This window comes from Aplysia californica, unplaced genomic scaffold (assembly GCF_000002075.1).
Source record: "Aplysia californica isolate F4 #8 unplaced genomic scaffold, AplCal3.0 scaffold00350, whole genome shotgun sequence".
Taxonomy (NCBI): Eukaryota; Metazoa; Mollusca; class Gastropoda; order Aplysiida; family Aplysiidae; genus Aplysia; species Aplysia californica.
The window spans coordinates 376,501-383,817 of NW_004797620.1; the positions used below are offsets into that span (position 1 = coordinate 376,501).

General features: G+C 40.5%; 1 protein-coding gene across 10 annotated transcripts in view; it reads left to right on the top strand.

Annotated features, from left to right (window-relative positions):
* The first annotated feature begins 111 nt into the window (after window positions 1-111).
* Window positions 112-7,317, top strand: part of LOC101850580 (gonadotropin-releasing hormone receptor) — a 211,014-nt gene continuing 203,808 nt past the window's right edge. For 8 of the 10 annotated variants that reach the window (XM_035970955.1, XM_035970961.1, XM_035970956.1 and 5 more), the window contains exon 1: window positions 113-395. The gene's annotated coding sequence lies outside the window, so the exon portion shown is untranslated. Of the gene's footprint in view, window positions 396-7,317 lie in introns of all 10 variants that reach the window. The other 2 variants (XM_035970962.1, XM_035970963.1) reach the window with 1 other exon arrangement.

Sequence of the window (7,317 nt, forward strand, 5' to 3'; positions counted from 1 at the left end):
CCCCCCCCCACACACACTCACATACACTCACTCACACTCACGCGCTCACTAGATCAAGAGAAACCCAGCTCCCTCCGCTTGCTTGAGCAAACGCTCGTGCCCCACAGCCCGTGCGCTGGTCATCCCATCAGCTCGCCAACTCGCTTGGTGGGGGGGCCTCCTCACTCACACCAAAATACGCGCTCACCTTTATACAACTGGAGCGTGTGAACCGACTCGGCTGTGGACAGTTAACTAATGTATTTTCTCTGATTGTTTGTCATGGAATTGAACAATTAAAGATATTTTTTACTGTTCATCATCATATTATAATCGTAATGTTTTAGAAAATGAATCCTTTTATTCGCATTCTGGATGGCTTATGAGAAAGAAGAAACCTGCCTATGGAAAAACAGGTAAGCTATTCAAACAGCTGATTTTGGATGTCTTAAAAATATTTTACACCACAAATATTTTTCTTCACTTAGACATTTTCAACAGGAGAGTGTCTTATTCTCATTTCGTATGTTATCTACTTTACTTAAATAATTTTTCGAAAGTTGAGAATTTCATCGAAGGAAATGAAATCAAATTAGGTAACAATAGTAAAGAAGCCCAAATTGGCTGGTCACTAATAAAACCATTAGGAAGAGAACAATTCTGCTTCTGGATTACCTGAATCGACATAAAAGCCTTGATCGTGTTTCTTCGTACTGGTAAAATTAAAGGCAATCGAGAGAGGGGAAAACCCAGCACAAAGTATCGTACTTTGAAAGCCTGAACAAAAGAGTAACAGGGTTTTAATATTAATAATATTATAGTCTTTTAGAGCATTTAAGCAAAGAAACGAAGGGTGAATCATGATCGCCCCGGTGTGTGTCGCAGATCTGGCACTTGTTCCTGATGAATATCCGGAATGCATTGTGTGACGTAAAACCCCACTTAGTGCTGGCGCTATGTACAAACGTGAGCAGAGCGATTGACCGCGGTTTCGCGTTTCCTTTCATCGCCTGTCATAACATCAGTGCCAGCCGTCCACTATCGCCGAGTCAGGTAGGGAACCCAAATCACACACACACACACACACACACACACACACACACACACACACACACACACACACACACACACACATATACAAACACACACACACACACACACACACGCACACACACACAAATTCATGTATATATATATATATATATATATATATATATATATATATATATATATATATATATATATATATATATATACATATATAATATATATATATTTATATATATGAATAAAGGGCACTGGAAAATGTTGAAGGAAGGCCAAAAAATGTAATTTTGCCTTTTTTCAAGCGATGGAAGTCACCAAACGTTGGCAACCATTTTATTTCATATCTTAACTCAGACACAATAAGGCAACTGCGGCCTCTTTCAATATCAGTTATATATCACGACCTAAGTTCAAAATAGATACAGATTTTAAGAAAAAAATCAGCAAAAAGTAAAAGATAACACCAATAATTCTATTGCTCAAACATTGACCAGGGGGCTCTTGTGGCCGAGAGGTTAAGGCGTTGGCCTTTCATTCAAAGGTCGCGGGTTCGAATCCGGGTAGCGACCGAAAAACGTTCTTCTCTAAAAATTGTCTCATTTCACCTCCTTTCCGGCTCTCTAGCAATATTCTGTCGTCTGCTTTCGTCTCCTCTTTCTGCCCCAACCCCCTCACCTCCTTTGCCCCCTCCTCTGGGCTCCTGACTCTTTCTGCAGTCTTTCTACTGCTACTCCTTGACTCCTTCTTACAGCTGTCTTTCTACCACACCCCTGATCTTCTGGTAGGAAAGATCTACACCTAGCCTTCTTGGACAAGGGCGAAAAATCTCGGAGGGCCCGTATGGAAGTTGCGCACGTTAAAGATCCCCTGGTCGTCTAAAATCGATAAGAGTAGGCTTCGGCCACCACCAGAGCAAAATTCAAAATTTCCTACCAACTAAAAGTATTAGGTGTGTCCCGCGCGCTCATAATATGACCTTATGCAGTTGCGAGCGAGGTAAAACCCTCTACTATTAAAAAAATAAAAACATTGACCAGGGCATGATTTCACCGGGTCGTGACACACATGTTTCTGTGAGAGTGACAGCTGTCAGTCTGGTCTCTGTGGTGGAGCGGTTAGGCACGTCGCCGCTACACGCAAAAAGCACGAGTTTATTTCTTTTTAGCAAGTGTTTTGCGGCGCTTGCAACACGAACAGGCCATATGAGTACCAGGACCTAACTTCAATCCCCGAGCGGGGAGCTGATACATTTTGTCGTGTATCTCGGACCTACTGTTGGGACTTAATATCCTCTTCAGCCTGTGTTGGTCCTGACAGGCAGGGTCAAAGCCCGCATTGTAAATCATCTGAATTGTATTGTCGCGATGCAGGGTATTAAAAGGCATTCTCAAAAAGGTCTCCCGCCCAAAAACAAACTAAAACAAAACAAACAAACAAAAATACCCCCCACCCAAAAAAAAGCCTCAACAACAACAAAAAAAACCCAACAAAACAAAAAACAAAAAGCAAACTCCGCAAATCCCCTAACAAAATCAGCAAAATAAAACCAATATGAAAGCCCAAAAACTGCTACCAGCAGCGTCTCAGACACCACAAAAGTGGACAACACGAGAAAGAACTACGCGTGAGAGCACGCAGAAGGAAAGCCAGGCTTCAGTTTGTCCTGGGGGCCTGTAGACGGCCGTCTCATAGTGAGCTTTCTGGCCAACGTTCTGTTGTCGCTTATCAAATATTCACTATACATGAACAGGCATGTCACTGGGCCAAGCTGGAACACTGACATGTATTGCTATTTTTGCACGTCCGTTCCACAATTCGCGACTTTAGAATTATAAAGTTCTATCTGACATTTTTGGCCGTTATGAGTTACTAAGACCATGAAGTCAGAAACCAATTTATTCTTCTATCTGCTTTATCAAAGTTGTAAGATTATTCGGAGTCGTTATCAATGTTTAAATAACTGCATTCAAAAAAGCTTGGCATGTTACAATTTTTAACGTCAAATTTCTCAAAACTAGGTACTGAGCAGATAGAACTTTGTAATTCTGAAATAGCCATTTGTGTAATTGTACCTGTTCCCTCCGATGCACGATTCCAGCGCGCTCACACGACCTAATACAGTTGCAAGGGCGTAAAACTCTAATCAAGCTGTCCGATTCTTTCTTTTGTCCGCTTTTCTTTACAAGCCTTGTGCGCTTTTTCACAGTGGTTCACTTGCCAAGATAACTTGTAATGCTTACCATCTTCTGAGACTTGGCTTTTTGCTCTTTGTCTTTGAACTCGGAACGTTTTCAGAGCTTGCACTGTTACAATATTTTCTTTGGTCGTAAACATTTGTAGAATAGAAATAAATGTAAAAAATATTCAAGCCAATATAAACCAAACCTGTTAATAATAATAATAATATTGTCATCTCTGAAAATATATTTTGCTGTTAGCCTACGTGTTTTTAATGTTTTTCCCTCCCCAATCGTGGTACTTTCATCAATTCAAATTTATTTCTCAAAAGCATACGTTGAATTCCGTCGAAATATCTCTCATTTTCCTGACACAAACCTGTTTGTTTGGAGTAATATGACCTAATTTTGTACGATACTGCTGATTTTTGTGGTTCCATTCCCCGAGGGTCTACTCTTGACCTTCTTTGGTTTTGAACTTTCGAGCTTAAACTAACTTAGTAGCAAGGTTAGGAATAAATGATGGTAACTAGAAAGAATCCACTTAGGGTTTTAGTTTTAGTAAGAGTGGGTTTTGGTCACTTTCCAATCAAACAGCATATCTAATTGTCGAAGATTAGAGGTGTTACAAGAGAGTGACTTACATGGAAAAGGAGAGACAATGACGACAGATGTTTGACGAAACAAATCGTATCACAGCATCCTTCAACCACCCATCAATAGAAGGCACAGCGGAAGAAACTTGAACATAATTATGAACTATAAAAAAGAAACATAGGAATCCTAACAACAAAACGGAAAAACATGGAACAAAATACATCGTTTTGCTTCCAAAACAATAATCAGAAGTGTACTAGAACTGGCACATTTTTCTACTGGTTTGAACAGTTAGTGTTGAAACAGGTTGAGGCAAAGGCAAATTTGAGACACATTTCAGTAGGAATAGATTGTATCAAAGATAATTGTGGAAAGAAGTAGAAAGATAAGTTAAAAATGCCACGGTTCTTTCCTATAATCCTCACCAAGCCACAAGTTTGATGTATTCTGTATTCTCTATTCTACAACACTCTTCCGCATTGTCTTAAACGGAATGTCTCCAGGAACGTAATGAGTTCATTTATATAATGGCATCGCTTTCTTTGTCTCTCCTACTTTCCTGTCCATTTTGAAATAATGGATGATTGGTTAGATAGCTTGGTATGACGCTGGGCTATGGTGATGGTCTCGAATCATGCGAAATAACCCTAACCTTAGCCCCTCCTTCCTCGCTTCGCTCTCCCTTAAAAATCTACAGTAAAAAAAAATGTTTAAAAAACTTTAAAGTACACAAAAACTGAAAAAATATATCATTCCAAAACAAACACAAAGAACAAAAACAAATTCAAAATCCCTATTATTTCAAAACGTGCCTTTGTATTTTTCTTTCTGTCGCAAAATCTTTGCTTTTTTGTCTCCGATAGCAGGAGAAGAGCGGGGGGTGGGGGGGGGTGGGGGAGGATGATTGGACATTACTTTTTACCATCCTCCCCCGTCCTCCCCCTCTTCCCAATGTACAATTTTCGGACTTCGTGCGTTTGTTTGGTAGTCCACAGTGTAGTAAAAGAGAAGCTACTTTCACTTCCATTGGTAATGTCAGGGAAATCCCATGTGTGCTCTCGTGGCCTAGAGGTTAAGGTGTTCGCCTCTCATTCAATGGGTCGAGGTTTCGAATCCGGATAGCGACGGTACATTTTCTTCTCTAACAATTTTCTTCTTTCACATCCTTCCCTGCCCTCTAACAATGTTCTGTCGTCTGCTTTCGTCTCCATTTTCAACCCCCTCCCCCTCACATGCTTTGCCCCCTCCTCTAGGCTCCTGACTCTTTCTCCAGTCTTTCTACTTATTATACTCCTTGGCTCCTTCTTACTGCTGCCTTTAAGCCACACACCCGATCTTCTCGCAGGAAAGATCTACACCAAGCCTTCTCGGACAAGGGAGAAAAAAGTCGGAGGTTCCGTGCATAAGTTGCGCACGTTAAAGATCCCTTGGTGGTCCAAAATCGATAACAGTAGGCTTCGGCCGCCACCCGGACAAAATTCAAAATTTCCTACTAACTGAAAATGTTTAATGTGTCCCGCGCCCTCATATGACCTTATGCAGTTGCGAGCGCTGTAAAACACTTGCCCCCCCCCCCCCCCCCCCCCGAAAAAAAGAAAGAAAATCCCTGCTACAGGTAACTTTTAAACAGTACAAACTGTTGCCTGAGCATGACATCAGGGGGCGCATACCTCGATGGTACTAGGGACCAAGACAGATGGAGCTCACTGAGCCTTAATGGTCACACGCTAGAGGATTTCAGTGAACGACTGCAGTGGCTCTCGCTGTTTTCTATGGCAGCAGAGAGCAATATAATGTAAGTCATAATATGCAACCCATGAAGATCAAAACAATCTTTGCGATCATATCTTTGAAGTTGTGGCAGCAGGCCAAGGATAAGCAACTAACTCGGGTAGCAATGGAACGTTACACGTACTTTAAAAAAAGTTAATACCGTTTCTGTCCTCTTATACCGCTTGGTGTCGAGGGTAGATGCAATTGCCGGACATGGGCCAGATTTGCTACTTTTTGGATATTCATATAGCTTGTCTGAGAAGCGTCTCTCTGACTTCTTCGATCCTCCACGTTTTTGCCTATCTTTTGCTTTGAAGACATCGTACTAAATGTTGTAGTTCTCTGAGACTGGCTGTAGCGGATCCATTCTCATAGTGAGTCCAAAACACTTTATTTGTTGTGTTTCGTAGCATTTAATTATCTATTCGACCCAACTTGTTTCCTGATGTCTTCATTTCTTTGTCTGTCTGTTCTCAAGATATTTAAAGTTTTTCCAAAACCTTTCATTGCGAATGCAGTTAGTTTGCCTTGCTGCCCTTTGTTGAGAGTCCAGATCTGGCACTGGTAGTTGCCACGAGTTTGTGTGAAGAATGATCTGATGAGCTTTTTCTCCATTCTGGTGTTTTAATGGGGAAGGAAGGGTGCTAGTTGGTATGTGGCAGCATAGTTAAATTTCCTCTTCCACCATACGAGAGTTGTTAGAAGTTGTTTATCCAATTGGTCCTGCTTCTCGCATATTCCTTTCTTTTATTTCTTCTTTTTCTTGTCTTGCTTTCTTTGCTTTTTGTGTGTGACATTAGCGATAGTGGATTAAATTGACATCCTACTCTTGAACGAGTTTATCAATTTCGAACGATCAGGTAGTGATATGGGTCAACATCAATTCATCAATTTACATGTCACAGAGCTACAGGTTCAGGGGCAACCCCCACCCCTACTCTCACCACACGCACATACAATGAAAACAAATGTCTTGGCAGCTATCATTTTGCTGTATCTTTTCAGAATTGTCGCCTTTCAACAATCACTTTATGCAGATTTTTGTTTTTTTTTAAATTATGTACAAATTCAAAGGCTTGTCAAAGATTTGGACCTAAATTTTTTCTAGATCTATTTTTTCTTATCTACTGGGTAATTGTGATTTTATTAATATTTGATAATCATAAAGAATAGCAATAAACCTTAAAAATAGTCATTTATCTAATTTTGCGAAAGCATAATAACTATTTTTGGTGACCTTTTACCAACAACCCTGCCCGTGTCCTTTCTTGATTTGTCTAGTCTGGCACTGTGAAAGGGTTTGGTTGAACGACAAAAGTGAGATAGTAGAATGCCATTTGCTTGATTCAGATTTGTCTGGCTGTCTATCCGGATGCCATCATTTTAATTCTCCTGATTTCTTATTCCTAAAGACTAACTTGTCTGGCTTTTTTGTTAACTTATTTTGGACCCACCAACATCAAATTATAAAATCTCAATTTGTTGTAACATACATGTATGTGTGTGAGTAAGTGTGTGTGTGTGTGTGTGTGTTTGTATGTGTGTGTGTGTGTGTGTGTGTGTGAGTGTATGTGTGTACATGTATGCGTGTGTGTTTGTGTGTGTGAATGTATATGTATGTTGTAGATAGAGAGAGGGATAGAGAAAGAGAGAGAGAGAGAGAGAGAGAGAGAGAAAGAGAGAGAGAGAGAGAGAGGGAGAGAAAGAAGGTGGGTTTGTTGGCGTTTTGTGTGTGTGTGTGTGT